Consider the following 7,998-nt stretch of genomic DNA (forward strand, 5'->3'; position numbering starts at 1 on the left):
CTCGCAAATAATAAAAAACCAGAAGAACAGAATTGTCAGTCCTAAAAACACTGACACACTAGATGAAGAGAGAGAAAAGAGAAAAACGGCTGTCCTTCCATATCTCCAGGGCATAACAGAACCTATCAGCAGGATTTTGGGTAAACACAAAATCAAAGTAATCTTCAAACCTCATAGGAAGCTCTCCCATTTACTCCCAAATCCGAAGGATCAGAAATCATGCCTAGAAACATCAGGTGTATATAAGATCCCTTGCTCTTGTGGTAAAGTTTATATAGGAGAAACCGGGAGGAAGATCAGTACGCGAATCAAGGAACACCAGCGATGTACCAAGTATGGTCACTTTACTCAATCAGCCCTAGCTGAACACTGGATGGAGACTGGACACTCCGTACAATATGAAAAAGCCACCAGATTGGCTCCCTCACAGAGTTATTTTGCCAGAAAACATCGTGAAGGTCTAGAAATTTTGAAACATTGGCTGGATTCAAGCCTCGTCCCCTACTCCCTAAACACCATCTACACAAAGGGGGGGAGGGGGGCATATAAGGACTACCTTTACCCAAGGGAGCTCAGTATCAGAGTTCTCAGCCCTGATGATGCAAACTGCAACGTTTGCGAAACGTCGGCATATCGCTGATTCAAGACACGGCTCCATTCCGGAAGCTATACCTAGACATGTTATAGTTTTATATATAATTTATGACAAGTAAGCTTACTCACGAGTTATCTCTGAGATTATTGTTGTGCAGATTACCTTTCTATTCCATATGTAGTAAAGCGGTGACAATGTATTTTGATGTTTCTATTTCCTCATCTTCGGTACTGTCATCTGATGATGCCTTTTCGAACAGAGGCCTCCTGTATCCTTTGAACCTAACTTGATCAACGGTAATAACATTAGTATCGTGACTAATCTTGCTGCATTGATAAACGTGGGACGCGGAAGATGGCAAGCCAATGTTATAAAAATTTTCCACCTCTAAAAATTGGTTTACGACCAAAGAGTAAGAATCTTTATCAGCTATTATATATACGACAATATCTCGCAGAAAATCGACCCATCTCGCAGAATGCAACAATTGTCTCGCACATGAGTACCTAGGCATATATTACTAAATTTAATTTTTAAATAATGAACAGTATTATTGCTATTACTACGTGACATTGATACGCGAACAGACATATCAATATCGCGATTATTGCCTCGGCCATGAAGTCGTAACTCAGCCATTCGACAAAAAAATTGCTGTAAAGTTTAACCCGGTTTTCTACAATACTTTCTATAAATAGACATGTTATTTTCATAAGGAAAGGCGGAAAATGAATCTAAATTACCAAGGCGTCTCACGTCATTAGTCAGATGAAGCAGACCGTGTATGTTATAGCTAGCGAAATTTGAACCGTATAAATCGGTACAACGCACAACAAATTTTTCTAATGCAATTTCCGCGAACCTCAACTGTTTCTCCGATGGTGAATTTAAAAGCAAGACCCTTATAGCACCACGTAGAAGCAAGAAGTGCTTATATACATGATTATCTAATTTACCGTAGAGTATTACTGGTCCTGTATACAAAATAAACTGACGACATTCTGTGGCTTTATACTTTGAAAAAATATCTAATGATCTAGGGCGTCTTGCAAATTCTATAGGACAATATTCTATTAACATTTTTAAGTGATCACTAATTCTTGAAATTTTTCTTGCATAAAGTTTCGATATCCGCGAATATTTCCCAAGTATCCAGGCAGACAATAGCTTCTTTACTACACCTAAACATACTAAATGCATATATTCAAAGGGGACTTGCGAAACCATCCCCATTGGTAGAACTGATAACGGGCTTGTGCCCTCTTTGTAATGATTGTCATCACGGCGCAATCTATAATCTTCATCTGTTCGGACAGGATGATGCAAACCATGAAATACAGTGCGGCCATCGATCTGCATGCCATGAACTTTGCACTTAGAGCATAATAAGACGTATGACCACAGTGATTTAAGACAAAAGCTCGAGCAGGCGCATCAGCTACAAAAGCTCTTAATTTTATTGGTATTAAAGTGCCACGAAAATTGATACTTCCATTAGAAAAAATTGTTTTTACATCAGCAATGGATTTTTTAAATAAAACAGTAGCATCATATGGCTTTTGCGCATTTTTGTATATTCCGACAACTATAGGTTTTGTATTGTGTAAGTTTGATATTCTACACTGAATTGGCCAAATTTGAACTGTACCTGATTTATCTAATGTACATCCGTCAGTATTAAAATTGAGTTTTAGTTCTCCAATACGAGATACAAATGGAGCGTTACAAAGGCTTTCAACAAGTGCAATTTCCAAATCAAAATGTATATATTCCTCTGGCTCAACAGTACACAAAACAACCGATGTCGTGGTGTATTTAGCAAAGTTCTTACATGTTTGGGCAAATTGAAAAAGCAGGTATGTGTTCTCAAAATAGCTAAGACACTATTTCCTTGATTCTGTGTTAAATTAGAATCAACAAAACAAGAAGCTAAAGTTTCAGTAAAAGATGGTTCAGACAAACTACTAGAAGATGACGACAATGCATAAGAAACATTAGAAGAAATGGAAGAAGAACATGATGCTCTATCATTCTCTACGTCTTCACGACTTGTACTGGCAATATTTTCGTTAATGGAAGGAAAGTAATTTGAAGAACTACATTCCGGCAAAGGTAAAAGATGTTGTAATTCAGAATTGTCATTGAACTCTACATGTTTAACGTTACGTTTACTTTTTATTGCAGAATTTTGTAAATGTAAATTTCGTCGTATTTCACTCATAACCTTATTCCTTTGCCTCACAGATATGTCGTGCCCGTGTTGCCAGGACACGAAAAGAGTTCGAGATCTATGATGCGGGCGCGGCAGGGTGTGTGGCGGTGGGTAAAATGCAGTTAGAAATTGTGACTGCTTCTTGTAGTTTAAATATAAAATATTTATTTAATTGGTACACTTGTCTGAGTTTAATTTCTACTCCCGTTCTTATTAGTAATGTGCGAACCGCGCGTTGATCGCGTATGTCGCGGCGAGAGACCGAGATGTTAAGTCTAAACCCGGCGGTCTTTCTCCGCTCTTTTATAATATTGTTTTGGTCTTGTCGGAGGGGGTGCCTGGCGACAAGAACATTACCTTATTTGGTAATGGTTCGATGCGTTTGGACTTCAGGTCCTAAATGCGGAATGTGCAAGGTGGTGCTTATCGCAGCACTTGCACATCCGCTTCCTTGTCGTGGCGCATTCGAAACGTTTCCTCGAGAAGTGTTTCGAAGCGCTAATATTATTCGCGATTATAACACCCCTCCCCCCTTGGGAAAAGAAAACGGAGTTTCTAGCGAGGTTTTCGCACCCTTATTTTACATACATTTTTTCTTTTGTTTCCGTTTACAATTATGATTATAATTGTTTGTATTTGTTGTACTTTATTATATTGTGTTCGTGTTACAAATTTGTTTCCTCGTGTATAAATGTAATTACAATCGTGTATTGTTTATATCTTATTCGTATAAGCTGTGTCTGCGTGCTAGCGCAGGAATTGTGGGTTTAGCACGTGTTCTTGTATTTCGCTGACTGTTTCGTTCTACTACTACTGGTGGGTCTGCTATCTTTTTTATTTTTCTTATTACAATTATTACCAATATAATTACTACTATTATCGTTATTCCGCTTGGTGCTGTTGTATAAATTATGTTTTTGTAATGCGTCAAGGAGTTTGATCTCTTTTCTAAATTATAATACGTTTGTGTTATCTTATTACTGAGTTCCGCTAATTTCGACGGATTTTGTATTATTTTGTTCGGTTTCACATGTAGTATTTCGTTTTTATTTTTAATTGCGTTTATGTATTCTTGTTTGAATGTTATGTTGTATTCTGGTATGTGTGTTTGTATTAACGCGTGAAATATAGCCACGCGTTTTTCTGTGTTAAAGCAATAATAAAAGTGTGATTTGTCGAGATATATTTTGTCTGGCAATTTGTTAAACTTTTTAGCATTGTGTACATTAAGATTTCACATGGTGATTCTTTATTAATTCTGAATATTGCGTTTCTTTGCGGGCAAGTATACTGGTTCCTGTATTTTATGCATTCAGCTAATTCGTTTTCGCGTAATATTATGTACGTGTTTGTTTCCTGACTAACTGCGATTTTAGTGTGTATGACTTCAGTTAAAGCAAAAATATTGTCGTGACTATGTACAGGAAACGGGTGTACATGGATTATTTCGTATGTTGGATAAGCTATGAGAGGTAAGTTTAATATAGTGAAGATATTTTTGTCTTTGTAATACGCGCTGATCGTGCAGAATTTTTCTATTACTACCCAGTTCTCTTTCCTAGGTGTAAACGGGAAATGTGTGCCTTTTGGTACGTGGATGGATATTTCCTGCAGCTGAGATATGATACTGTCTATTGGTGTTAATCTTGTCGGTAAGTTTCCTGATTTTATTTTATCTAAATAGTAAATTATGTCGTCCTGGTCACGTACCAGATCATCTAGTAAAGCGTTTAGTATCGTAAAATGTTCGTCTATTTGTTGTCTTAATGTGAGTCCAACTTCACCTGTATAGAATTGTGTTATGCTATTCCATATTATTTTTTCGTTAGTTTCTAAAGTTTTTTCGAGGTTATCAAGGTGATGGACTGTTGTATCAATGATTTTTAATTGGTTTGTCACTGCGTTGTAAGGTTTCCTGTCTATTTTGTAATAAGTCTATTTGTTCGGTTATTGTTTTCTCGTCGTTTGCGTCCATTACGCCAAACAATTATTTTGCTATTGTGCCTATTTCGTCTATTATTCTTCGTTTTGCGTACGTAGGAACTTTGTATATGATGTGTATGAGTTCCTTCATGTTCTGTATGCGGTCAAGATTTTTCTGTACTACTTGACGTAGGTTATCGCATATTTGCCATATGGTACTTGTCTTCTTTTGTTGATTGCAAATTCTTTCCGCGCTGTCGAGGTATCCTTGTATTTGGTTTCGTCTAACATCTATTGAATGTATATCCATTTTGATGACAGTTTTCCATGTTGAAACTATTTGGTGTAATCGTCCTTGCGTGTCATAATACACACCAGGTGTGTGTAGGAATTCGTTGATTTCGAATGGGATTTTTGTTTGCAACCCGTTTGTCCTGAGGCTGGTACTCCTTATCAGGCTGAATGCCCTGTAAGTACATTGAGTCGGGTGTTTAGATAAATATTGTTCGGGACTCGCCTCATATTCTCCTAAAATCTTGTCGCCTTTTGCGATTCCCTCGAATCGATCGACCTAGAGTTCTCGAAGATTCTATTTAGAATTTTCGAGAGGTAGATGATATACAGATTTCTGTATGTGCTACCTGTAACCAGCGTCGCCGGTAAACATTCGGTCTTGCGACACTTCGATCTATTTTGTTTGCTAGCTGGTTGCTATGGCAATCTTAAAATCGGATCGCGAAATCAAAGATCTATAAATCAACAACAAAACAAGGAAAGTCAGTCGATGTGTCGCGAGGCCGAACCAATCACTGATCGTCAGCTTTGAAACCGCGGAGATAAAAGCTCAGTCTCTCTATAACGGGCGATCAATCTCGTGCGATTCTCTCAAATTAAAACGTTTGTCGTCTCATCTGGCGCATCTCAGTTTCGCAAAGTCTTAGGCTGCCGACCGTAGCGAGTCAGGCTCTCAATTATTGTATCGCGACATGCGACCTCCGAAGTCTTCCGTCCGCGAAGACCTCACTGCGACGAAACCATTGGTCGACGATTCGGCACGTCCGCCCAGCGAGGACGGAAGGTGCGACCAACAGCGACGACCGATCCTGAATTCTCTGTGTCAATAAAACTGTTAATTGGGACAACGATGTCAACTCATTGACGCACAACAACCCGTCTCCCAGTGATCCCCGCGGAGCAAGTCTGGCATCTATGCGCTCACTGTAAGCGCGCACAAATATGATACCCTTTTCCTGTTCTGATCGTATTTCGCTTAGGATAAAAATGCCTCCTTCTTTCTTTATTTCTAAGTTGTTTGTTAGTGTGGGGGGGACCTCTTGTTTAGCTTTGTTTAGCTTTGCTAGTTTCATTCAGGATGTCGCCCGCTCGCATGTCTTGTCCCGCGTGCCTAGTGGTAGTGTCATTTGTGTTTTTTGGATTTTTCTTCTTGTGTATGGTTTTGTGGTGTGGTGTTTTTATATTTTGTTTGTTTATTTCTCCAGTGGGATTGCCCGTTGTGTTCGGGGTTCTTCTTCCCCCCGGAAATTGCCCCGACGGCGCCCATCTTGCCGCTAGTCGTGTTATACGGCGAGGAGGCGCGTCGCCTCACGCCAGAGGGTCAGTACGAGAGGGGTGTACGTCGGCCTCCTAAGGGTCATGGAGACGGGGGCGCCGATACCGCTGTGGTGGAGACCCTACCCCTCGCGGGACCATCCCGGGCCTCTACACCTTGGCCCAGCGTACTACGTGGACGCGGTAGGGGTGCCGCCTCGTCGGTAAGTTTTTAGTTTTCTATGTATAGTTTTATGCGATTCGCGTGCGTGCGTAGCGTTCGTCGGCCCCGTTTTATTGTGTAGTTTTCATTTCCGTGTTTCTGAATTATTTCGTAGGGTCCTATCCACATCGCGTCTAGCTTTTTTGATCTTTTTCGTCGTACCATTTCATCATGTAATAGTACTTGGTCTCCTATGTCAAGTATCGTTCCTTTAGCTGTTCGATCATATTATTTTTTGCTCTTTGCCTTTTCTTCCTTAGCGTGCTCTCGGGCTACTTAATTTGTTGCTCGGAGTCGTTGTTTTATTTCCTGTGCGTAATCATCGATGCTATACGTGGTCTTTGGCGTCGTTAGTATAGATGATGGTAGGGTTGCTTGGTATCCATATACCAGTTTAAAAGGTGTGTATTTCGTAGTTGTGTGCGGAGTTGTGTTATAGGTAAAAATCGCGTATAGGATTTATTCATCCCAGTTTGTTTGGTCGTTATTTATGTAGTGTCGGAGGTATTCCGCGAGTGTTTTATGCGATCTTTCCAGTGCTCCGTTGCTCTGTGGATGATACGCGGTGTTTTGAATCTTTTCAACTTTTAGTAATTTACATACTGTTTTAAATATTTTACTGAGGAAGTTGGTACCTTGATCAGTTAATACTTTTTCTGGTATCTCATATTCCAGCACTATATTTTCGACAAATGCTTTCGCGACGGTTGTCGCCTCTTGATTAGATATTGTGATAGCTTTACTTTGTTAAATTATCCTAAAATGTTAGGATATACTTATTTCCTTTTGTTGTTATTGTGAGCGGTCCTACAATATCTAGCGCGCATTTTTCGAACGGCTTAGTAGGTGTGTCAGTAATTATCATGGGTGACTTTTTCTGTAAGTTTAATTTATTCTTTCGGCATAATTCGCATCTTTTGATATATTGCGTTACATCTTCCATTATTCCTTTCCAATTGTAGTTCATTCGTATTCTTTTTAAAGTGCGTTGTATTCCTTGATGCCCTCCCAATGGTGCATCGTGATATTCATAAAGTATTCGTTCTTTTTCTCTTTTTGTATAATTTTGTGTTTTATGTATATCCATATTGTTTTCCTCTTCTTTTCCCTCTTCTTTTTCCTCTTCTTCCTCTTCCTCTTCTTCTTCTTCTTCTTCTTCTTCTTCTGGAGTGCTAGTTTGTAATATTGATACGGAGGGATATCTACTTAACTCGTCTGCGTTCACGTTTGTTTTCCCCGCTTTAAACTGACCACCGCACCAGTACTAGTATACCCAGACTTCGAAAAATAATTCGTGGTCACAACAAATGCATCCGACCATGCAATCGGTGCTATACTATCGCAAGGCCGAGTAGGAGCAGACAACCCGATAGCCTATGCAAGCCACGTACTATCACGCGCGGAACATAATTATAACACAACGGAAAAAGAACTGCTAGCGATAGTCTGGGCAGTTAAACATTTCAGACATTATATCTACGGAACCAAATTCAAAAT

General features: G+C 39.5%; 1 pseudogene; it reads right to left on the minus strand.

Annotated features, from left to right (window-relative positions):
* Window positions 1–761: 761 nt before the first annotated feature.
* Window positions 762–4,525, minus strand: LOC116853479 (annotated as a pseudogene).
* Between the last annotated feature and the right edge of the window lie 3,473 nt (window positions 4,526–7,998).

Source organism: Odontomachus brunneus, unplaced genomic scaffold, assembly GCF_010583005.1.
Source record: "Odontomachus brunneus isolate Ranch 3 - 2012 unplaced genomic scaffold, Obru_v1 Obru_scaffold_333, whole genome shotgun sequence".
Lineage (NCBI taxonomy): Eukaryota > Metazoa > Arthropoda > Insecta > Hymenoptera > Formicidae > Odontomachus > Odontomachus brunneus.